The sequence below is a fragment of the Agelaius tricolor genome, unplaced genomic scaffold, assembly GCF_023055355.1.
Source record: "Agelaius tricolor isolate 1412-34295 unplaced genomic scaffold, bAgeTri1.0.p SCAF_50, whole genome shotgun sequence".
NCBI classification, from domain to species: Eukaryota; Metazoa; Chordata; class Aves; order Passeriformes; family Icteridae; genus Agelaius; species Agelaius tricolor.
Window position 1 is genome coordinate 875361 of NW_027269310.1, and position 24502 is coordinate 899862.

A 24502-nucleotide genomic window follows, 5' to 3' on the forward strand; every position below is an offset into this window, starting at 1 on the left:
AAAATTTAAAAGTTTAAAAACAAGTGATTGGTGTTTTTCACACAGTGCCCAACACACAATATCCCATGTACTGATGTTTCTGGGGGTGCCATTTACAACACCGCGGGGTCACATGATGTGAAAAACGCCAATCACTTGTTTTTTGAATTTTTAAAAGTTTCATAGTAATAAAATGGTTAGAAAATAGCAATATAATTAGAGTAATAATAACTTGGATAATTTGGATTAGGACAATATGAGGCAATACCAAGAAAAAGTTACGGACATCTGGTACCTTTTTCTGGGCAAAATAAGCCTGAAAAAAGACACACTTTAAGAGAGGATTCACCCTTAAAAACAATAACCTGTTGCATATTCATACACCTCATACATGATGCATAAATTTCATTCAAACCAAGGAGTCTGTTCAGTGTCAACTTCTTCCTCTGAATCCTGACAGCGTCTTCAGGGCTGGTCAGGCAGGAAGAAGTTCGTTTCCTCTGATAGGAAAGCAATAAATTCTCTTTCTCTGAAAGATTTAGGTGTTCTGTGGCTGCTATCTCGCTGCAAGTCCTTTCTTTAAAAAAAAAGTATCTCACATAGCATAGTTTTTATTTTAACATTATGTTATACCCTAAAACTAGATTTAACACACTACTTAAGAAAATTAATACAGCATAACTTTCTGACATAAACACATATAATATTCATTTGAATATTTGCGAAAAGCCAATCATAAAATACACATTTTTCACACAGGAGGACTGGGCTCCCCCATTTATTCCTTGTACAGACGGGACCTCCCCTTCCCCTCAGACCTCTCCCGCCTTCCCCGCGACGGCCAAAGTCCCGCTGTGCTGCCCCCGGCCGGCGACCACGGCGACATCGCCAACCCGCCCGGGCCCCCGGGCTGCCCCGAGACCTCTCTGGCGTCCACGGGCGACGAGCAAGCCCCGCCGATGGCCCCGATGGTGCCGATGGCCCCGCCGATGGCCCCGCCGATGGCCCCGCCGATGGCCCCGCCGATGGCCCCGCGGCCGCCGCTCTGTCCGGCCGGGCCGTGCCCGGGCCGTGCCCCGCGAGCTCCGCTAGGCGGCGCCCCCGCCCCCGCGCTGAGGGGCCGCTGCCGCTTCCCGCCCTTCGCGCCCGCCCTCAGCGGCCGCCGGGAGCTGGGGCCGCTCCGCCCGCCCTTTTATCGGAGCCATGGAGAAGGAAAACCGCTTTAAATTGTTCATGCCGCCGCGCCTGAGCGCTGGGCAGGTGTCTGCGGGCAGATCCCAGGTGAGCGCTCGGCCGCGGGGCCGCTGAGGGCGGCCCCAAAGCCCCCCTCCCCGGCCGCCCCCTCGGGCTGTGCTGCTCTGGAGGCCGCGGCTGAGGAGGGGACGTGGGGAAAGCGCTGGGGCCCTTCCCCGGGGACACGGGGACAGTGCTGGGCCCGGGGAGTGCCCGGCAGAGCCCCGGGCTGGAGCACACACACACCTGCCCCTTGCCCCGGCACAGCCCCGGCCTGGAGCACACACACACCTGCCCCTGCATGGGCCGGGACGGCTCCTGCCTACTCATTTCTGGTATATGCACAGACATCTTCGGTTTGAATTTCAAAGACTTCTGTTGTTGTTTTCTATCAAAACTGAAGGGAATCATCTTCTCGAGCATCTGCTCTGTGCTGTAAGTCCGCGTTTGATGTGGGTAATTGAGCCCAGAGAGCGAGCAGGGCTCTATCGCCGGCCGGGCTCTGTGTACAAATCACAAACGGGACGGGACTGCTGAGGAACTGCCTTGAGCTGTTTTCTTTTCCAGCATCAGTCTCATTACATGGTGATGACAATGGGAAGATGCCAGCAGCTCACATCCCAGGCAGCAGACAAAGAACTTAATGTTACAACTTACTTTCAAAGTTTTTTGACCAATCACACAAAGCAAAAGCATATTGACAGTAGTTCTATCCAACCACTGTAAGCACAGGTACCTTTGGTTCAAACAATGCTTGCCTTTTTTGAATACAATACCTGCTGCTTGTAAGCCTTAAAACACAATGCACAGAGCTCCATTATTAAGCTTAGAACTTCCTAATATCTCGCTAGATAAACTTTTCTGTAACTTAGGGAGTTATTCTAGACAAGCGTTAATACACAGACCATTGTTCTATTTGCCCTTTTCTACTTTTTAAATAATTTTTCTGCTGACCTATCTCATGGCTACTGCTTGGCTCTAATCACAGTTCTGCTGTCTCTGAGGCTGCCTTTTGCAGCTTTCCCAAACCCCTCTGATTTGATGGATTCCCACAGGCCCTACTGAGATGCTCACACTGGTGTTGGTGTCTTGGTCTCACCAGATCAGGTGTGCAGGGAAAATGTTCTGTCCCCACACTGAGTTATGGGAATTCAACAAGTTATTTTTTCATGTTGAAGCTCCTTATGAAATATGTTGAGATTCAAATGGGACATTCTGACAGCAGATGAGTTAGCTGTTTACAGGATGAACCTCTGTGACTTAAAAACCTTGTAAAAGGGTATTTTCATGCTGAAACATAATCAAATATGGTCTAGAAGTGCCCTTGGAAGCAAAGCAAGAAAGAAATGTCAACTGCTGGTCTTCAAAAAAGTAATTTGTCTCCTTGAGTCCTTTGCCATGCACCAGGGCCCAGCCAGGCAGGAGCTGCTGAGTTCCCTGCATTGAAAGCTCCCCTTTGGCCACAGTCTATAAATCAAACTGCAGGACACCAACAGTTTGATCAACCACTGGGCAGGAAGAAGTGAGTTCCAAAGCCATTACCAATACCTTGGGCTTTGAAATTTGTAGGCAGCTGTTTTATTAATGACCAATTCTATTTTCACATCATCTGGAGGGATTTTTTATGGATTTTATAATTCTTCTTTACAAATGTACCCATAAGGAACTAATGTTTAAATTTGTGCAGGGTTTGAACAGGTGCTCAGATGATGACTTTAAGCTGCCATTTGATGTGTCGAACCGTGGCGAAATCACTGATTCAGGTACGATTGGAATATTTGCCATGCACCTTCTTTAGATTTTTATATCTTGTCAAGGTTTAATTTTCATGAGTAGTCTCACAGTTTCATATCTGTAACTGTTAAATACAGTTTCACTGTTACTTTTATTAGAAAGACATTGATCAAAATCTCTTCATGTTTCAGATACAATTTCACAGCAAGTGAAACTTTGCTCTGAAGTAGATGAAGAGGTCAGCTAAGTATCAACTCTGCACATCTAATTCCTTGGGGTCTTTTGAATTTGTTCCCAAACAGTGCCTAAAGCATAATTCAGTAGATATTTCAGGGCTAAAGGAAGTAGTTAAAAGGGAATAATGTTTTCTGTCTCCTGTTTAAAGCTGAATCACTTAGAGGAGATATTTGTGATTTAGTGAACATGCCTGGAAACAAATCTTTAAAAATTAAGGTGATTGCAATATTGCTGTTGTTCTTTCTTTGTTTGAAGTGCCTGTGAAGTCCATGAGCTTTAATTAGAGTAAGATTTAAACACTTAAGTACCCTTGTGGAACTGGTTCTGAATATTCTGTTGAGGGGCAGAAGGGTTGAAGTCAGAGTATTCTTTGGAAAACTGAAGTAGATTATCCCCATTGCCTTGTCTGGCTTTGTTTAATCTGTAAAACAATGAATTCAGTGGTTTCCTCAAGCACTGGATTCTTTTGACAGTGTCTTTACCAGCAGATCTCTGCTTTAGCACAACTCAGTCCAGCTCATTTTTTTTGCAATAGCTTCTGTACTTTGCAGCTACAAAACACTCTTTGCTACCACAAAATAAAACACATTTCTTGCACTCTCCCTGCTGATTTTCATATCCCCGACAACTTTTTAGACTTTTTTAATCCTAAGCTATTAAAGCACCATCAGGACTGGAACAAAACTGTGATGCAGCCAAAACAAGGATGGTGTTTGGGGGTGTTGTAAGTGAACCAAAGGGCCCTTTGGGCTCATGTGTTGCTCTCCCTGCCTCAACCACTGGCCCAGCACTGCTTGTAGGACACTTTCAAGGTGTTCTAAGGGCACAAGGGTGGTGGTTTTCCTTCCTGCTGCGTGTGTGAGCAGAGAACTGCTGGGACACTTGGGTATTTGTAAATCCCTGGGTCCAGATGGGATCCATGCCAGGGTGAGGAGGGAGCTGGCAGATGAGCTTGCCAAGCCTCTCTCCATCATTTATCAAGAGTTGTGGCTCACTGCTGAGGTTCCAGATGATTGGACACTGGCCAGTGTGACACCCATTTACACAAAAGGTAGGAAGGAGGATGCTGGTAATCACAGGCCAGTTAGCCTGGCCTCAGTGCCAGGTGAGATAATGGAGCAGTTCATACTGAGTGCTATCCCACAGCACTCACAGGATGGCCAGGCTATCAGGCCCAGCCAGCGTGGCTCTACGAAGGGTAGGGCATGTCTGACCAACCTGGTCTCCTTCTGTGACCAGGTGACCGCCTGGTGCATGCAGGAAAGGCTGTGGATGTTGTGTATCTGGACTCCAGCAGGGCCTTTGGCACTGTCTCCCCCAGCACACTCCTGGAGAAGCTGCAGCCCATGGCTTGGACAGGAGCACTCTGTGCTGGGCTCAGAACTGGCTGCATGGCCGGGCCAGAGAGTGATGGTGAATGGTGCTGCATGCAGCTGGCAGCCAGGCACCAGTGCTGTCCCTCAGGGCTCTGTACTGGGACCAGTTCTGTTCAATGTTTTTATAGACGATGGGGATGAGGGCATCGAGTCCTTCATTAGTAAATTTGCAGAGGGCACTAAGCTGGGAGCTTGTGATGATCTGTTGGAAGGAAGGAAGGAAGGAAGGAAGGAAGGAAGGAAGGAAGGAAGGAAGGAAGGAAGGAAGGCAGGCTCTGCAGAGAGACTTAGATCAGTTGGATGGATGGGCAGAGTGCAGCAGCATGAAGTTCAATAAGTCCAAGTGCTGAGTTCCACATTTTGGCCACAGAAATCCCCCACAACGTTCCAAGCTGGGGACAGGGTGGCTGGACAGTGTTGAGGCAGAAAGGGCCCTGGGGGTGCTGCTGACAGCCGGTTGAATATGAGCCAGCAATGTGCCCTGGTGGCCAAGAAGGCCAATGGCTCCTGGCCTGCATCAGGAATGGTGTGGGCAGCAGGAGCAGGGAGGTCATTCTGCCCCTGTGCTGGGCACTGGTGAGGCTGCACCTTGAGTGCTGGGTCCAGTTCTGGGCCCTCAGTTTAGGAAGGATGTTGAGGTGCTTGAGCACATCCAGAGGAGGGCAACAAGGCTGCTGAGGGGTTTGGAGCACAAGCCCTGTGAGGAACGTTGGAAGGAGCTGGGCTTGTTTAGCCTGGAGAAGAGGAGGCTTAGGGGTGACCTTATTGCTCTCTCCAACTGCCTGAAGGGAGGTTGTAGCCAGGTGGGGTCGGTCTCTTCCACCGGGCAGCACTGACAGAACCAGAGGACACAGTCTCAGGCTACAGCAGGGGAGGGATAGGTTGGATATTTGGAGGAAATTTTTCACCAAAAGAATAATGAAGCACTGGAATGCTCTTCCCAGGGAGGTGGTAGAATCACCATCTCTGGATGTGTTTATAAAAAGACTGGACATGGCACTTGGTGCTATAGCCCAGGTGTTGGGGCAGAGGTTGGACTCGATGATCTGAGAGGTCTCTTCCAACCTCATTATTCTGTGACTCTGTGATTCTGTGTGTGTTCATGGCAAGATCACAGGTACTCTTGGGCAGAGTCTCTGAAGCTGCTTTTACTTAACTCAGCAGTGTCTGTCAGAAGGAGAGGACAGAAATGGTGTGAAGAACCTGCTAGAAGGAATTTTGGCTTCACTGATAATTCTGGCAAAACTTTTATTGATTTTGGTGGACTGCAGTTATCCATGTCTTTAAGCCCATCTATTTGGTGATGTCTGAAGGGGGTTTGGGATATTTCATTGTATTTGTTTCTCCTGTGTGCTCTGTAAAGCCTTTTGATACATACATAGAGGATGCACAAAGATTTGTGCATCCTGTGCATAAACTTGGGCTCCTGATCATATATCAACTTCTATCACCATCTGTAGAAAAATATTACTCTTGTGATGTTTCTAAGAGATAAATACATTATCTCCAACAGTATTCATTAGATATTATGTACTATTAATTAGATAGTATTTGAGATTAAATTGTGGAACCTGTTTCAATAGAATACAGAAACAATGAATGAATTGTTCTCAAAACTCTACAAAGAGGCTGAGAAGATCAAGCAGTAGAAACTGACTGTGGAAACTGAATTAAACCAGAAAGAAAGAAAGCTCCAGGAAAATAAAAAGACTATTGAAGCACAGAATAAAGCCATTCAAGAACTGCAGGCCAGTATTGTATAGTGTACATTCAATAAACAAAGGTAAGCGCTTCCTGATTCAGTATGACACTATTATTGATACAATTAAATCTTAAAGACTGTTGCAGTTTGGTTTGTGCCTTGAGAAAATGATTATTTTGAGAAGTTGCAGGCACCTGTCCCATGTGTTTGTCTGAAGAATATACCTGTGTCTCATTTGCTGCTAAATTATTGTTCATTAATTATTGCATCTTTCATGCAAAAGATGACTCAGCATGTAATACCAGATAAAACAGACTTCTGTCTACTGATGCCCCAAATTACATTTTCATGAGGGATTTGAGAAGTCAAAGTGCATTTCTAATCTATTTTTCAATAACAGTGTCTTTTTGCATTTGTTCCCTATGAAATTAGTTTGAAAATGAAAAACTCCATTTGAAACTGGAAGATGAGATATGTGAAAATAAAGATCTCTTGAAAGAGTAAGTAATAGAACCAAGTATATATTCTTGTGGTGGAAAGAATCAGTTTCCATGTGGGCAGTTTTATGTAGCTGTTAAATTTTGAAGGTCATTTCCATTGTTACTCCTTAGGCACACAAAGTACTGTGCACTCCTGTGCAAACAGGATATTTTTTCCCTCCTTTAGAGCTGCTGCTTCGAGGCATCTGTGTAACCTGCTCAAGGAAACCTGCACTCGCTTCACAGAGAAGACCAGCAAACGTAAATGCTTTTTTAGCTTTTATTGATCAGAGTAAATGTACTTCTAGCTTGCTCTAAATTCACAAACAGAAGAAAGAAGAAGAAATTTCTCGTGCTGTTCAGAGAAGTTCTCCAGTTGGGATCGACTGGATGTGGCTCTCAGAGTGAAAAGTGAATTTTAAGTGGCTCACAAAATTGGAAGTGAAGCCCCAGGTCTAACAGACTTTTGGTTTGTAATGCTGAATGCAGAGGGCTTTTGAAGCCAGTGAAATTGTTTGCTGAAAGGTGCCAGCCTGGGAGCTCTTTGGGTGCCCAAACAGTGACCCAGGGTTGAGGCAGTGCCCACAGCCCTGACTGGCCCTGGCAGCCGCTCCAGAGCAGGGCAGGGCTCCTCAAGGCTGCTCAGCCCATTGAAGGTTTGCAGGGCCATCCACACACTGGGAATATATTAAGACAGAAGAAGTGACCCTTCATGCCTGTTTTTAGGCAGTAGAATCTACTCTAAATTCCCAGCACTCTCTAACAAATTTCCAGAGCTGACATTTCCTGTTTTCAGCCATCACACATTTATGGGGAGAAAAGGTCTTAACCCCAAGGTACAACGAGTAACTGGAATTCTTCTCATGCCACTGAACAAGCCAAGACAGTTGGATAACTTAATGAAGTTTAAATTCTTGAGGTTTTAAAAGATGTTCTTGATTGGAAGTTCTATTTTATATGCAATTTAGAATTGTTATTCTAATCATTAGAATTTTACTAACTTGATCCTGGATACTTAAGAAGTGTTGATTTCTTTTTAGCCTTAATTCTACAAACACTTGTATATAGATGGACTGTCCTTTTTTGATAGCTGTTTCTTTTACTGTTCTCTTTTTAATTGTTTTCTTAGGTTAAAAATAGTATCAATTACAAAAGTGAAAGAAGGAAAATATGGACATGGAGTGTTGCAATTTTCTAATGACAGCTCTGTGGTTATAGGTATCTGCTGATAGGAAGAAATTCAGTGCTAAACCCTAGATTACAGTTTAGAAATACTGACAGTGTTGATACATTATTATTCAACAGCATTAATGCTATAATAATTAATATGGTCACATCAACTGATCCAGAATTACACTTTTCACAGAAAAAAGTATCTTAGGAAGGAAATTTAAAAGCTGAGCTTGCTTAATGTTTCAATGAAATGCACATTTTCCCTAAATTCTGTAACTTTTGGCACCATGTTTCATAAGGACTTATTAAATAAGAATGGAGCTGGTAATTCCTTTTTTAATTCATTTTGCTGATTAAGTATAATGACTTGGACAGCTGGCATTCTTGTTCAAAAGAAAAACTTTCTCATATGTTCTTGCTTTGATAGATGAACAGGAAAAGGCAGAAACAATACAATTGTATGAGGAACTTCATAGCAACATAGAAGTAAGTGACCAGGCTTGATGAAAGGAATGTGAGTTATGTGAGCTGAGCTGAGTTCCATGTTTATGTTGGGATACTGTTTGTATCCATCATGTGTGGGTATCATGTCATGTGTGATGCAGGAAGTTGGGTTTTCAATCCCTTTTCAAGAATGATTTTTGTGTTCCATAAAACACATTCAATGGAGAAAGTGCAGCAGTGTGTGGGATGTGGATCCCTGTGATCTGTGGGATGGGTGCTTAGTGCTGGGTCACTGCCACAACTTCTGGCTTCTTTCTGGGCTCTGTTTCACCCACCTGCTGGTTCCTCAGAATGGCTGAGGTGGGCAGCAGCCCCTGGAGAAGTTCCAGGGTTTCCAGGATTGAACTTCAGATATTAAATTTTGTTTTTTTAGAGAATGACAGCGGCATTTGAAGAGCTTCGTGTGCAAGCAGAGAACAACAGATCGGAAATGAGTTTCAAATGTGAGAATTCAGTTTATTGTGTTTATGCAGCTGGCTCAATTTTGTACTTCATAGCTTGTGTTCCACATGCAGGGCCAGGGCAGACAGATGTGAAGGGCTGGAATGGTGAGCAGGTCACCCTGAGACACTGGGACCCTTCTTTTATTCATGCAGCCTTTGTTCACTGCCTGGCCCCTTCTGTTACTGTTCCACTGGGCCAAATTGGGAACTTTATTTTTCAAACTGTCACTCAACATTGAAGTTTTGTCTGTGAAGTACAGTCTAGAGATCAATACCTATTTCACATAGTTGGTTTATTTAAATGATAATGCACTAGTGTATAGCTACAGAAACTTTAGCTAAATGCTCTCTCTCTCTGTATGTATAGCCTTGTGTGTTCCTGTTTCATTTTCACATGCTCTTTTCTGTTTGTATTTTGATTATAAAACCAAACATTGCCTCAACAATTACTCTTGGGAAACAAAAGGTACAGCTGTACAATTCCAAGCAATCTTAAAGTGGAAGTTGTATTGAACTTGGAGTACATTTCAGCTAGAATGTTAACTGTGGATGTTACTGTATCTCAAAAGTAAAAGAAGAAGCAGAAAAAGTGGACAAGTTTCAAAAAGAATGCAAACTGGAAGTCAGTCAAAAGGAAAAGCAGGTTTGCTCATTTTACCATCTCATATGTAGAGCTTTGTTTGTGACTAAAGGGGCAATGCAAGAGCCAAGGAGTGTTTCTGGGTATTAGTAAAAAAGACAAAATAACACCTGAAGCTGCATTTAAGTCAAATTCTGCTAAGTTTAGTGATCTTTCAGTACCTTTAGTCTACTGGAATTTATGGTTTGATTTAGAATTGGAGAACTTTTTTCTTTAGAGTAATGTGACTTGATCAATATTTGGCTAAGATTATATCTAGCCAAATATTTTCTGTCTGTCTGTCTATCTATCTATCTCTCTATCTATCTATCTAATCTAACTTGAATGACAGCAAAATGTCTGCTTATCATACCTGGGGTACAAATGAAAATTAACATCTGTCCCTTTTCCAGACTTCATGATGATATTTCTTGCATTTTTCTAGATTTCAGCTCTCACCATAGAGAGAGATGAAAAAGATGTTGTCATAAAAGACATCAAGGCTCAGCTGCAGACGTCACAAAATAAGATTGCTGACTTAATGGAAGCAAAATGTAAGAGTTCTGCCTGCTGTGTTTAAATGTAATTGTTTATAGAATTTAAATGTAATTGTTTATGATTGTTTATTTATGATATGTAATTGTTTATAGAAGCATAGGAAACAGGGTCATGATAGCTTTATTCTGTTGCTGGTTGGCAGCAGAATTTTGGGGCCTTGAAGGCCTTATTTTTGTTTGGAACAGGAGCTGCTCCTGTGGGAGCAGGACTGGCAGGGTCGTTTTTAGGGTGAGTCAAGCACTGAGAGCTTTGGAAGATTGCAAGGGGAAAATATGTTGCTTCAGTTTTGCAAATTTACAGTCAGGCAGATGTCACTGAGGAAACTTACTTTTCAGAACTTGATTTTCAATATTTTTAAGCCATCTATATTCAAATTTTATCTATTATTTTATAGTATATGATGTCAGTACCATTGGTCTTTGTTAAATTCTTTAAATGTATGTAATTTTCCATTTTTAGCAGTACTTTTTAGTAAATATCCTATTTTTAAAAATATTAACATCTTTTTTTGTTTAGTACATCATGAAGAAATGTTAAAGGAATCCCAGGTCAGTAAAGAACATTTGAGGGCAGAGCTGGAAGAGGCTAAAATGTCATTGCAAAAGGCAGAGGTACCCCTTGCTTGTAGTTTTACAGTAGAAATAGACTAGAGGAGTATTTGCATAAATAATTATGGATACTTTAGACATGAAACAGCTGTAGCTGTTTGTTGCAAAACATGTCTAGAAATGATATCATGTCTTGAAGGTTACTCAAAAGAACTTGGAAACTGAGCTCCAGACTAGAGTGAAAACATTAATTCAGGTTACTGGAGAAAAGGAAGAGCAGGAGGAAGAATGTAAAACAATGAAGGCTTTGCTTGCAGCCCTGACAGAGGAGTTGGAGACTTCTGTTGCCAATTTGAAAAGCTTGCTGCAAGAAGAGCAAAATAGGTAAATTAATGAGTTTCAATTCCAAGAGTGATCTTACAGATTGCAGTCTATGACAAAATCAAGAACCATTGGAAATGAAGCTGAAATTTGGAGGTTTTTTCCACACAGTGGTCTAAATGCAGAGAATTGAATGTAAATTTTTTTGTTGGTGATAGTTGATACTGGTCTATAAAAAGTAAATTTTTGCCCCCTCCAACTTTCATAAGTCTGTCTTTAAGAAATAGAGATTTCTGTAGGTATATATTTGTTTACTTTTATGTCTACTGTTCTGAGGTTGTAAAAGTGTAATTTGATATGTGTTGCAGGCAGATTCATCATCTGCCTGTTGAAAGGTAAATGTTCTTAAAGTGCTTGTGCTAAGACTTTGTCTTATTGTCATTGAAGTTTCAAATGCAGTGAGTGCTTTGTACCCTACATTTGGGGTTTTTAATTTACCATTTTCTTAGATTAAAGAAATATGAAGATGATTCAAAGCTGCTTACCTTGGAGCTCCAAAAGAAATCTGCTGAACTGGGTAAGGCTTGTAGAAAGGCAGAAAATGAGCCAGGCAGTAATAAAAATGCTTTCTGCTGTTGTCTGGAAATGGACTGTCTCTAGTAGGTGGAGAAATGATTTTACAGTACCTGTACCTATCAGGAATGCCTGAATTTATTTTGACTCAGCTGATCCCTTTTCTTTGGGGGTCATTGGTACTGGCAGCAGCCAAAGGGCAGTGCTGTGCAGAGCTCCAATAGTGAGACCATTCCTGCATGAATTCTTCTGGAGGTAATTTTGGTTTCCAGCTAAGAGCAGCAGCACTGCAGGTGCCAGGAGTGACTTCTGTAGCAGAGATAAAACCCTCCCATTGAGGTTTCTGGGACCCTCCCCGTGCTGGAAGTGGAATGATGCTGGCAGGGGTTGTCTTTAAATATCATAAATGTGATATCCTGTGCTTTCTAGGGATGTGCTCCTTAGTCCCCAGAGTGAGAGCTCTGCCTTGCTGCTGAGAACTTGCAAAAAATACCAGCACTGTCAATGTGCACATAGAAACCATTTGGAAGTCAGTAACAACTGGTTTCCTTTCTCAGCAGATCCATGTGGTACCTTCAGCAGTTCAGATTTTTTTCTGGAACAATGCAGGTGCATCAATACTTGCAGAATACTCTAGTCTAACAGTCCATGGTTTATTTGAAGCTATAATTGTGGAAAACATAGAAAGGCTCTAAACTTTATTTAAGATAAATATTTAGTTTCTCTTCAGATAGAGATTTGCTAATGTCTGAATCATTTTTTCAAGTCTACATTTAGATTAAGTCATAAATTAGCTTTTCAGCTTCTTAACTTAATCCAACAAGTTTTGAGAACTGGGTATTGCAAAAGGGTAAATGTTTTATACTGCCTGCTAAATATGAAAAATCATTTCTGTTCCATTAATTTTACATTCCATGTGCTGTAGAAGAGATGACTAAAGTAAAATGTGATAAAGAAGTGCAACTTGGAGAGCTGTCAGAAACTCTGGTAAATATTCATTTTATTAATCTCATGGCATTTGCTCTTCATATGAAATTCCTCTTGCTTTGTAAGTATCTTAAATGTCATAAATAAACACCATCCAGTCTACCTTAACATTTCTACTAAACTTTCTCACACACAATTTCAGTGTTTTCTTTGGAGAACTTTTTTATTGCCACTGTTTTTCTTGTCTCCTGTGCTTTTGGTTTTTCTTGTCTCCCATGTTTTTGGTTTTCCTTCTCAAGGTTTTTGGTTATTTCCTTCTTTGTTCATGCCCATTCAAATGCCACTCCCTCTGGATATAAAGTTTTCCCATTTGTTCTTCCTTACAGGCAGGTAATTAGCTCTGGCCTCTGTGAACCCTGCTGTACTGTGACACAGGCCCATTTTCTGTCACAGGAGTCTCAGCTATATGAAATACACTCTTAACAGAGGTTTCTTTTCATTATGATTTTAGATTTACAAGCCTAACAAGAATCCATATCAACTCAAGTTAAGATAGTGGGAAATCAGGTGTGCATTTCACTGTGTTTGCTTGTTGTTCTAATCTGTGCATTGAGTGTTCTGAACTGAGTTTCACTCATTTTCTAAAATGGGCAAATTGGAGGACTTTTACTGAAGAAGAGTCTTGAGGCTACTGTAGAAAATATGCAGAGAGAGAAAAACGTGGAGAGAGCAATGAAAATGCTCTCCAGATGAGAGAGGTCTGAAGTAGGGCAATAGTAACATGTTTTTAGAAATAGTGAAGTTACACATCATGACTTGTACACAAGTTTATGCATAAGAAACAGCACCCAGAGCAGTGTCCCACCCTAATTTTGCAGCCCAGGTAATTAAACTCACAGCAGGGGACAGACATGAACAGCACTGGTGTCACAGTTCACTGTCTCACAGCACTTCCAGATCCCAGCAGAGATTGGAAAGATCCAACCTGGATAATCCATGCCATGGATGTTGTTGGGTTCTTCTGAAAGCCTTGTGCTCTTAGTTCATGTCTGATAAGCTCCAGCAGTTGGAGTTTGCACATGGATACTCAAAACTCTTCCTTTTCATTTTGCAGAAAGAATTCCAGGATTTGAAAGCACAGCTGACAAGTACAGCTGAGAAGGAACAAGATTATTTAAAGCAGCTTGTGACTCTGAAAACAGATCTTGAACAAGAGGCGTATGACCATTTTGAAAATATAATATTTAATTAGTTTTGGTGGAGCTGCTTTAATCCACAGTGAAATGAACTAGGATTGTTTTCTAATGAAAGTTTTGAACCACATATATGCCATTAATTCTAGACTTACATTTCTAAATTCCACTTTCTCTATTTGTATGTATTCTATGGCATATGTAGTTGTTCCATATCTCTTTGACTTATTTAACAAGAAGAGAAAGTTTCTGAATTCATGGTTAATCTTGCTTTGAACTACATCATCTTCATTAACCATTAGATTTATATAAAAGTTGACTCTGATTTTCTTTCCTTCTTCTGTCACCTTTTTACATCTCTCTGACTCTGCTGCAAAGCTCATATTTGTAGATAAAGGCCTGGACTTCTTTCAGCATGGAATAAGACTTGATAAATGGGTATGTTTAATTTAAAAGGAGATTTCAAAAGGCATCTTCTTATTCCTCTTGGCCATTTGTTTGAAATTAGGTTAAGGAATGAACAACTAACAGTGTATCTCAGTAAGCTTTCACTAGAGAAAGAACAAACAGCACAAGAGAAAAATGCTGTGGCTGCAGAAGTCAAGAAACTGCAAGAACAACAAGAGGCAAGTTGTAAACTTCCAGGTTTCATGAAAGGACAATACTCAATTTGACAAATGACTCAGTTTTACAAATTAGATGATGAGCTGCAACATGACTTGGGTCTGTAGAGTACCTGAGCTGTTTTTTGTGTTTGAGTTGGAAAGGAAGTGTATTTACACTTGTGAGCAAGGCAGGTCAGTGTGCTTTGGATGTCTTTGAATTTTTTAAGAAGTCACTTTGAATTTTATTTCTTTGCTGACACATGGGTCTTTATTTAGGATAGTAAGAAAAAAGAAGAAAATACAAAGCAGTTAGTTGAAAATCTAGAAGAGGCAAATAGCCAGCTAAGGCAAGTAAAAACAAATATTAATAACTGATATTGTGAAAGGAAGTAGACTCAAATAGTTAGTTGTGTTCAAATGCTGCTTTCTGGGATTTTTTTGATTAATGTTTTTTCTAGCTTATATAGCTAAACAGAAACTATTCAGAATTGCTGTTGGCCAAGTAGAAATTTTCTCAGATTAGAAATACCAATTGCTGCAGGAACAGTGTTTGCCATCATTTTGTATTACATAGTAGGAGCTGTCTTGTTGTGCATTAGACACCTCAGGTGAGAAGGCAATGAAAATGGAAGGTGAAGGTTATGGATTAAATGTGACAAGGCAAAACTGGGTAAGAGTTACTCTCTGTATCACCAGTTCAATCGACAGGCAGCTCCCATGTTTCACAGCTGCATTGCAATAGTCCAGGTGAGGATGTATTTTCCTTGGCTTAGCTGGAACATCTTTTCCTACTTCAAAAAAGTATGGACAGTTCACACATTGACTTACTGGGCATGCTGCTGCATTTTAAGAACATTTTCATTGAGCAGCTTATGAAGTTCCCATCAGCATTAGCAGCTCTTTTTAGAAAATAAAAGAAGGGTTTCTTAGAAGTACTGAAAATAAGTTAAAGGCAAGAAGGAAATATTTACTAATGCTTGTTAATTTGGCACTTAGAAATGAACTGGAGTCTTGGAAGGAGAAAATGGCAAAGACAGGTGAAGAGATGAGAAGTACCCTGGATGAAAGAGAAGAAAATGTATGTCATGTGTCATGAAAATATCTTACAGAACCTGTAGGAGAGCATTAAATGTAAAATCTGTGTTGGGATTTTTCTGCAAAGCTCTGCCTGGGGGATGTGATCTCTGCCAGAGGTTTCTTCTCTCTCAGCTGCTGCCAGCTGTGCCATTGTGTGTGCCCATGCTGAGCCCTGGTATTTCAAAAGACAAGCACAGTCACGGGGATCTTCACTCTTTGCTGCAAGTTTCATATTAAAGATTTGGTTCTTTTCAGGCAAACAGAGAACCTGCTTTTCTGATTTTTCATATACCCACACAGTGATGGATGGGCTCTGGATTAGCTTTTTATATGTAGTGTGAGTTTTAGCTTAAATAGATTCAAACATTTTTACTTTTCTTTCTGTTGGTTCAAAGCCACCTGGGGTTTTTAGCAAATTTCAAAATTTCATTGTAACAGTCAAAGATTTACAATTGTCATTTCAGGTTAAGAGTTCTGAAAATGAAATTTCAAGAAAGGAAAAACCATTGAAGATTCTAGAAAATAATTGGGAAATTCATTTTTTCATGGATGTAGGGAACTTCATGCAAGTGTATTTTTAAATTGTGAAGATATTGGGGTTTTTTTTCTTCTTCTTTCTTAATTCCATTACCACTAAGGAACTGGTTCACTGCTATTGATTAACATTTTATGGTACTTTATGGCTAAAACTCTGATTATTCTAACATGTCAGCTGGTGTTGCAGTCCCATTGGAACAAACCAGACTGGTGCAAGTGCAGGTTTGAGAACATTTACAGGAATTGCTCACATAGGGAGTCATTTGTAGAACTTACTAATGAATGTCTGAAATCTCTCTTTCAGATGAACAATTTAAAGAAGCAGGTGGAAAATAAAACCAAATGCATTGAAGAGTTGCAGCAGGAGGTGGGTAGAGATTTTCATTTCACAAATACATAAACACATTATATTTTGGGCTGCCTTTTCAGCAGGTTTGTGTCTGCTGTGATATCTTTAGATACACCTATGTAATTTAAAAATTCTCCTTTCTTATCCTAACCCTGAGCAAATTAGGGAGTCATCTCAGGAATCACTTGATTTGTTAAATGTGCCTTAATTTGAAAAGAGCAATTACAAAAATAATATCTTTAATGAACTTCTACTCTTTTTCATTTAGTGCATGGTGTTATTTTTGTACTTGTAATAAGTATCTCAGTTACCACTAGTAGAAAATAATTCTGCACTGGCACAAACTGTAGTAACTTCACTGTAAATATAAAGAACTTGTATTTTTTGTCATGACATCTTCACACCTTCTGTCAGCAGCATCTTAGTTGTAATTCCCATTCTGCACCTCATTTGTTATTCCCTGCTCTTGCTCAGGAGGAGCCTTTCTTAAGGTCATGAAGAAACAGTAATTATCACAGAAATTAGTTGAACATTCATTTGTTTGAAGAATTGTTCTGGAACCTGAGCTGCACAACAGAGAGTTATTTGCCTGATGAGAGCTGGAATTTCTTGATGCAGTTAAACCATTACATAATTCTATTTAGTTATTAAGGTACAGTGCTTGTTTTGTTTTATTTCACCAGAATAAGGTGCTGAAAAAGAAACTTACTGCAGAAAGCAAGAAAAGCAATACTTATGAAGGGAAGGTAGGTTTAAATAACATCCTGTAGAAGATGAGGTGAGTGTTTTTAAGTGCCACTGTAAGTAATGATAATACTTGTTCAATACGTTCTGAGCTGCTTTGGGATCTGGGATACAGACTTTGCAGGAATGAGCTCACAGTTTTTAGAAGATGCTTCCATTTTTAATCATTGGGCACTGACTGTTGGACATTTAAGAGATGGATTCACGTTGCAATTAATGATGTTTCTAATCTGTTCCTTTTTTTTTTTCTTTTGTTGATAGTGGACTGAACAGGGTTCAGCAACCTCATTGTAACAGAAAAGCATTTAAAAGACATATACATATATGTATATATATATTACTTTTTTAAGGCTGTTCTTTAAATGTGCTCTGCAGTGGGAATCCCTCTGATGGGAATATTGTGTCCAGCTTTGGGTACTGCACTTGAAGAAAAGTGGACTTTTTTGAGGATATTCATATGATAACCTTAAAAGGAAAAACTGTAATCAAGATGCACAGCTGGGAGGAAAATGTACCATAAAAGCTGTGAAAATCTGATACAGATTTACAAGAGAGGGAATCAAATCTCCATCTGTATTTGTTTTTTTCTGAGGCATTCACAGCATTTAGGGTGACTGCTTAGGGCAGTCTTCCCCACTGGGCTGTTGCCATTCTTTCTTTGAGTATTTTCCAACTCACTTCAGGCCAAAGTTCAACTCTTTATTAAGAAAAAAGCTGAACTTTTAAATAGGAAACACTTTAATCATATACCTGAACAGTAACAGTGTGTTTGTGCTCAAAAACAAGAGGTAAGAAAAAATCATTAACACAGTAATTCCTAAACAAATAACAGCAGCAATTCTGCATTCTCAAAAGGTGAATAAATTGCAGATAGAGATGGAAAATATGAACAAGCAACATAAGGAAGCAGTTGACATCTATCAAAAAGACATAGAAACAAGAAAAGGAAATGAAAATAAACTTCGTGAAGAGGTGAGAGGTGTTAATTTTTACTGCAATTTAATTTTTTTTAATTTAAAATGTTTTTATGAAGCTTTATTGGCCAGAGTCCTTGCTCTTCCATTTCAGACATGAATGGAATTTGTGTATGCCTGTGAGCAAAGCTTCAGTACATGAGGTGCTTAGGCTGACGTATTTGAATATGTCTTTGAAAATAAGAACTCCATTAAAACTTCTTGCTTTCAAGATATAGTTCAAAGAAATTCCACCCTTGGTATAAAGTCAGCATAGTTAAATTAGATTATAACTTCTCCCATATTAGTATTTTTCTGCCCACACTTTTTTTTTTGATGGCAATGCTAAGAAATGTTAGGGCAGAGTGCTTGAAATGGCCTTTTGGTTTGAAGTGAACTTGCCTGCCATGGCTGTACCTTTGATCCTGCCCATTTTAACAATCTGCAGAAAAGATGAGGGATTTGAAAGGGATCTGAAAAGCAAATAAAGCCCAAGTGGGACTGCAAACTTTGCACCCACAGGGGAAAGAAGAAATTAGGATTTAAAAGAAATATATGGTTATGTTGATGAATGAAATGCAATTTATTACTGACAGGTAGAAAAGATGAGGTTGCTTTGTGATGAAACAGCAATGATACAGAGAGAAACTGATGCCAGATGTCAGCACAAGCTAACTGAGATGATGGCACTGATGGAAAAGCACAAGGGAAGAGATTTTCCTGCTTGCTGTGGTTTGCAGTGTGTGATACCATGTTAACAGCATGTTTATAACTTGTGATACCACGTTCATGACCTTTCCAAAGCAGAAACAGGCCTGAATCTGGGAAAAGGAAGCTGAACACATGCTGGACTTTGCATCATCTAAAATCAAATTCATTTGAAGATTTTCAGAAGATTCCTATGGGCAGATAAATTCCATTCATCTAAACTTCTGGGATTTTTAGATTTTTTTCAATTCAGGCTTCCTTTGATACCATCTGAGTGCAATATTTTTCAGTATCAGTTTGGCTCTTTCTCTGAGATGCCTTAGTGACTGTCAGCAGTTTAGCCTGACACATTTTAGTTTTCCTTTCTGTTCCTCTATTTTGCAATATCTTTAGCAGATACATTAATAAAGATGGCACAGCTGGCTCTTAGTGCTGAGCACATATTGCTGCACAGAAATCAAGCACTCTCTGCCAGTCCACAAAATAATACTTGAATTGAGCATTTTCTGTTTTACAGTTTCTGCAGAAGCATCAATGAATCTTTTCTTTCTGAATCTTAAGAGCCTGGTTTGAAAGAAATGATGTTTTAAGACTGGATAACTCTATAATTGTAACATTTAGTCACATATTTTGAGTTTGTTGTTGGTTTGGTTTTTTTTAACCCAGAATGAATATGATAAAATGGTTGAAGAAAAAGATGCAGAGTTAAAAGTCTATAAAATGAAACAGCAAAAGCAGTTCTCATCAGCAAGAGCACTGGTAAGGAGTACTTTCCAATGTTCAGTAATTCAGTGAAGGGGCTGATGTCCTTGTGGAGTGGTTTTATGCTGGCTAAGGGCCAGGCACACACAACAAAAACATTCACTCATTTTTCTCTGCTGTAGTTGAGCAGAGGAGGGGAAAGAAAAATTCAAGTTGAGCTAAGGATTAGGAGAAAAACACTTTGAGGGTAAAGCAGATTCAAACTTAAATAGCATCAAAATTTTTATTATTAATAGGATTAAAAATGGGTAATGAGAATTAAAATAAACCTTTAAAACACCTTTTTTCCCAATCCCTGCCTCTTGCCCAGCGACAGCACAGAGAGACAAAAGATGTGATCTTCAGTCAGTTTGTGACTTCTAAAAATCTTTTTTCAGGTTGCTTAGAGAGTTTCTTTTTCCTGCTGTGCTCTGGGGTCTTTCCCACCAGAGACAGTTCTCTGGGAACTTTTCCAGTGTGGTTTTAATTTTTGCCAGTAGCAGTCCCACCCAAGCTGCTGCAGCAGATCTTATTCTGGGCACTAAAAACTCCAAATGTTTCTAGAAATGAATTGGAGTGGCAGTGTGTTTGTGTCTGCTCTTGCAGATAGTGTGTCATGCTCTGACTTCCCACTTGGAATAGGAAACTTTTGTTGTAAATATTTCGATTGTGCCCTCTCAGCCCTGTTCTCCCAAGTGTTTTAAGGTCTTACCTTGAACATTTCTGATCAAGTTCCTGTTTCTTATAGTGCTTCAGTATTTTTAAACAAGCTAAAGCAAAACTTCAAGTATAGGGCTGAAAAGCAAATAGAATTCTCTTGTGTATCTAATGAGTGTCCCTGTTAATTACTGTCTCACTTGGGACTGTTTTCTTTTTTCTGGGCTGTGCATAGTTAACCCTGTCCTTTATTTAATGGTTTGTAGGAAAATGAGCTGTCATGTTTAAAAAGTGAACTGGCCTCCCTTAAGGAACAACTGAAAGCAGAAATTGAAGAGAAGGTGGAGTTTTTTATTCACTGAGCAGTGGGGGTGAGAGGTGTGGCCTGGGCTTGTGCTGTGGGAGGAGTTGGATAAGAAATGAAACTGAACAGAAAAACAGGGACTTTTGAATGCTGGGGTTGTGCTAAACCTGGTCATATATTTGTGTGAACTGTATAACACTCTGTGATTATAGATTATATATAAATTAACAACAAAACAAAACTCTCCTTTAGTTTAGTTAATTTTAACTAGCTAAAGCAAAAAAGTTCCCTAAACTGTAGGGGTTTTTTCAGTGACTTTTGAATGCTGAGGTTGTGCTAAACCTGGTCATATTTTTGTGTGAGCTTTGTAACAGTCTGTGATTATAGACTGTGCTCTGTAATTACACCAAGAAGATTTTTAACAACTGAATTCAAAGAAATATTTCCTTGCTGTCACATAACTCTTTTGTAGGAGAATCTTGTAAAAGAGCACTCTCACAGTATGATTCCTGAAAGTGAAAAGAAACACAAGGTAACTTCAACTTTTTAATTGCTTTTAGAATTTGGTAGTGTTTATATGTGTAGAATCAATTGAAGTGCCAAGATAATTTATTTGCATTCAACAAAAGACATTGGAATGCTTTGGACTTCAAACTTTTTAAATTATAGAAAATAAAAATTTATGTTCCTGGGACTCCTAAACCTTGTTTAGATCTATACAGTGAATCTACTCATGTAAAAATAGAAAGTCTCCAAGTTATATTCCTAAAATAAAAAAGATAAAAATAAAAAATATCTCCTTCAGTGCAGGAAGCCCCTTGGGCAGTCCAACACTGAAGTTTTGTAGCTCCTAACAGTGAATTTTTCTTGTTGCATTTTTCTGCCTGTATTTCTTACTTCTCTGTAGATGATTTTTTTTTTCCCCCTGGGATAAGAAGGGATTTTAAAGGGTCCTACCATTCCATGGAGATATTAGACAGCAGTTTCTGGAAGGGCTCCCACTGTGTAATTTTTCTTGCTCAGTTGTTGATTTTTTTATGTCTCTGGAATTGTTTTACTCAGTCTTAAAAGTGTCCATTTGTAAAGGCACTTTTCCTCTATGGAAGAGAACAAAGCTGATCTAGCTGTAAAAATGGTCAAAGTGTCAAAGTAGTCCTGACTGCAGAACTTACCCTTCTTCCCTGTCAGGAGTTCACTTGTGGGTTTCATATTGGAGCAATGGAATCCAGCACCACTTTGATGTTATCTGTCTGAAAAAGGACTGCACTGGACCATTCAATGCTTCTCAGTTTAACTTCTAGTGAAAAGACTATTTTAATTAACACCAGTCTTGATATAGCTATCAATCTTTCTCTGAAAGCCTTTTCCTGCAGTTTTGTTTGTTCCCATTTTCTTTGATGTTTGATATGGTCCACATGTAGTGGCTACAGTTCAGAATAACCTGAATTTCTGCAGATAAGCATGAAGAACTGAAATACAATGTGCCATGAAACTCAGCTCTTCCATAGCTTCCCCTTCATTCTCCTCATTTGGCAACAAAAATAATATAAAAAATGCTATTTCCACCCCACCCCACTTTGTTTGGGTCATTGCTTCCTGTTTGGATGGAAAGAGAAGAGTTCCACCATTTCTCTCAGGTGAATTCTTGGACACTCAGACTGTAAACTGGCTCCTGAGTTTGGCTTTAGATTCCATTCTTACCCCATAAAATAAAATCTAAAAATAGAAACGTTTTCTTTCCCAGACATATGCTATCAAGACTCCTCCAATGGATAAGATGCACAGTGGAAGAAGCACAAACCTGCCTTCAGAGCAGAGCAGCAGGAAAAAGCAGAAAGTGCTTGTGCAGCTGGACACTCAGTCAGACAGCTCTGAGCACACTGACCTCCTGGTAAGAGTCAGAGAGCAAATCCTGTGCTGAGCACTTCTTTGTGCTCACTGCTGGCTCTGAGAATGAAAATAAACAGTTTGGGCTTCCACATTCAAGCCAATATTTATGTGTATATTTTTAATTGATTGGTTCTTTCTGGAATTGTATGTACATAATTAACATGCTTTTTATTGAACTGTTTTGCCTCATAATGACATCTTAATTTTTTAATTTTTCATAGTTTAATATCCTTAGGGGGAAAGAAAAAGTAGTTTTTAATATAGTGTGAGTAAGTAACTTTTTCATTTATTAGAGCATAGTCTCGGAAGAAGAAATGTTTAAAAATTTGTACAAAGATTATCCACAAGCTTCACAATTACATTCCAGAGCACCAAAAAAGGTATGTTAGCCTTTCCTAAGATTAAAGCAAGCAGTTAATCAGATTGTTTACAGAAACTAAAGGATGGCTTTATTTTCCTTCCTAGACCCCAGCTCCATCCAGTGTGAAATCTCCAGGCTCTGCTCTGAAACTCAAAACCATGAGGAGAATGCGCGAGGCGGGCTGGGCTGCGCTCTCCAAAATGGACAGGAAAAGGAAAATTAAAGATGTTGTAAAGTTCTTTGCTTGAAATGCAGAAATACCCAGTGCCCTGGCATTGCTTGCAGGGTTGTTTTTCTCTCAGAGTTAGTGCTTTGTTGCATTTTTCTGTCATACTCAGTGTGTTCAATACTGTGTTCATTCCTTTACACATATGAACTTTATAGATCTATAACTGCAACCCCTGCAGAGCCTTTTCCACCTTTGCTCCCTTGTGCTTCAAAATGTTGGGACAAAAATTGGCCAATTTTAAATTTTGAAATAAATAGAACTGCATAGAAAGTTGTTTCAAAGCTGTTTCTGGCATTAGAAAGTCTGGTTTTAAAGAACTTCTGTTCTTTTAAATTTACTCCATTTTTCTTAACACATAAATACATAGTGGAAGAAATGTTGCTGTTCAATGTATGCTCTTTTACCTGAAGTCCTCTTGCTTTTTCCTGCATTTTAATGGCTGTTAGACCTGTCTTTTTAGACTGTTTTGTTTTCAGTATGTTAAAATGGTTTTGAAACTTCTAAAATTGCAGTAGAATTGCTTGTATTTAAAAAGATTTCAGCTTCATAAGGAGTAAAAGATGCAGAGTATAAGATTGTGAAAACAATGTTAAGATGCCATTAAATTGTTTATCTGAAATATCAAGTATGGGACTATTTGTTATTGCTTTAAATATTTGAACACAGACAGAAATCACCCACCAGCCTTCCTAGGGACCAGCAGAAGTCCAAGGATAGATTAGAACATCTATTTCTGTATTAATCCTTGATTAATCTTGGTTTCACAACAGCGACAAACCCTACTTCAGAGCCTAGACATAACAAGAAAACTACAAGTACATGTTAAAATATAATGCAAAATCAAAAATCCCAAATGCAGGTGAAGTGGGAAGCAAAATAGATTTGTTTTCTTCTTTTTGTGTAGTCTTAGGGATAGGCCAGTAGTTTGGGCTCCTTATGTTGAGCTGTTGAGCAGCGATGTAAATGAGATTTGTTATTGTATGTAGCTAACAAATATTGTGCAGAGATCTGGAAGAATCTGCTGTGCTTTCCCCATGAGCACTTGAAAGTGAAAAATGGAAGTTTGTACTGCCCACTTCTGGACTCAAACAGTAACTAATCAACTAGAGCCTTGGTATTTCCTAGGGACATGAATCCATGGGATATCACAGAATTCTCCTGATCCTGTGAGTGTGTCCTGTGAGGTGTTGTGTAAATCACCTGAAAAAGTACAAAAATATTGCCAGCAACACTGCAGAAAGCTTGCAGGAAATGCAAACAGCAGGGAAGGGTGTAAAATCCCATCTGCCCGTTTCTGTGCCTGATTTTATTTATGGGCTGAGGGTGCCCTGCTTGTTGCCATGGCCACAGTGCACAGCTCCATCTCTCCTGTCTCCTTCTCTGGCCTCAGGCCCAGTTCCTTGGAGCACCCCATGGGGGAGAATCCAGGCAGTGAAAGAGACAAAGAGCCCAAACTCCTGGGCTCAGACTCAGACAGGTCCATGGGGGAAGGAAAAGCTGTGCAAGGAAGCAAAACCAGGAATTCATTCCCTGCTTCCCACGGGCAGGTGGGTGTTCATCCGTGCCCAGGTGAGCAGGGCTCCAGCCCAGGCAATGGTGACCTGGGGACACAAATGCCATCACTGCCAGCATCCCCCCCTTTCTGCTTCTTCCCCCTCTTTCCAGACTGATTCTTCTTCCACATGGTCTGGGAATGCCCTGGGGTCAAGTCAGGTCACTGTCCCAGCTGTGTCTCTGCCCCTTTCTGG

The 24502-nt window shown here is 39.9% G+C and overlaps 1 pseudogene; it reads left to right on the forward strand.

Annotated features, from left to right (window-relative positions):
• Positions 1 to 991: 991 nt before the first annotated feature.
• On the forward strand, positions 992 to 23852 carry LOC139604383 (synaptonemal complex protein 1-like; annotated as a pseudogene).
• The last annotated feature ends 650 nt before the right edge of the window (positions 23853 to 24502 follow it).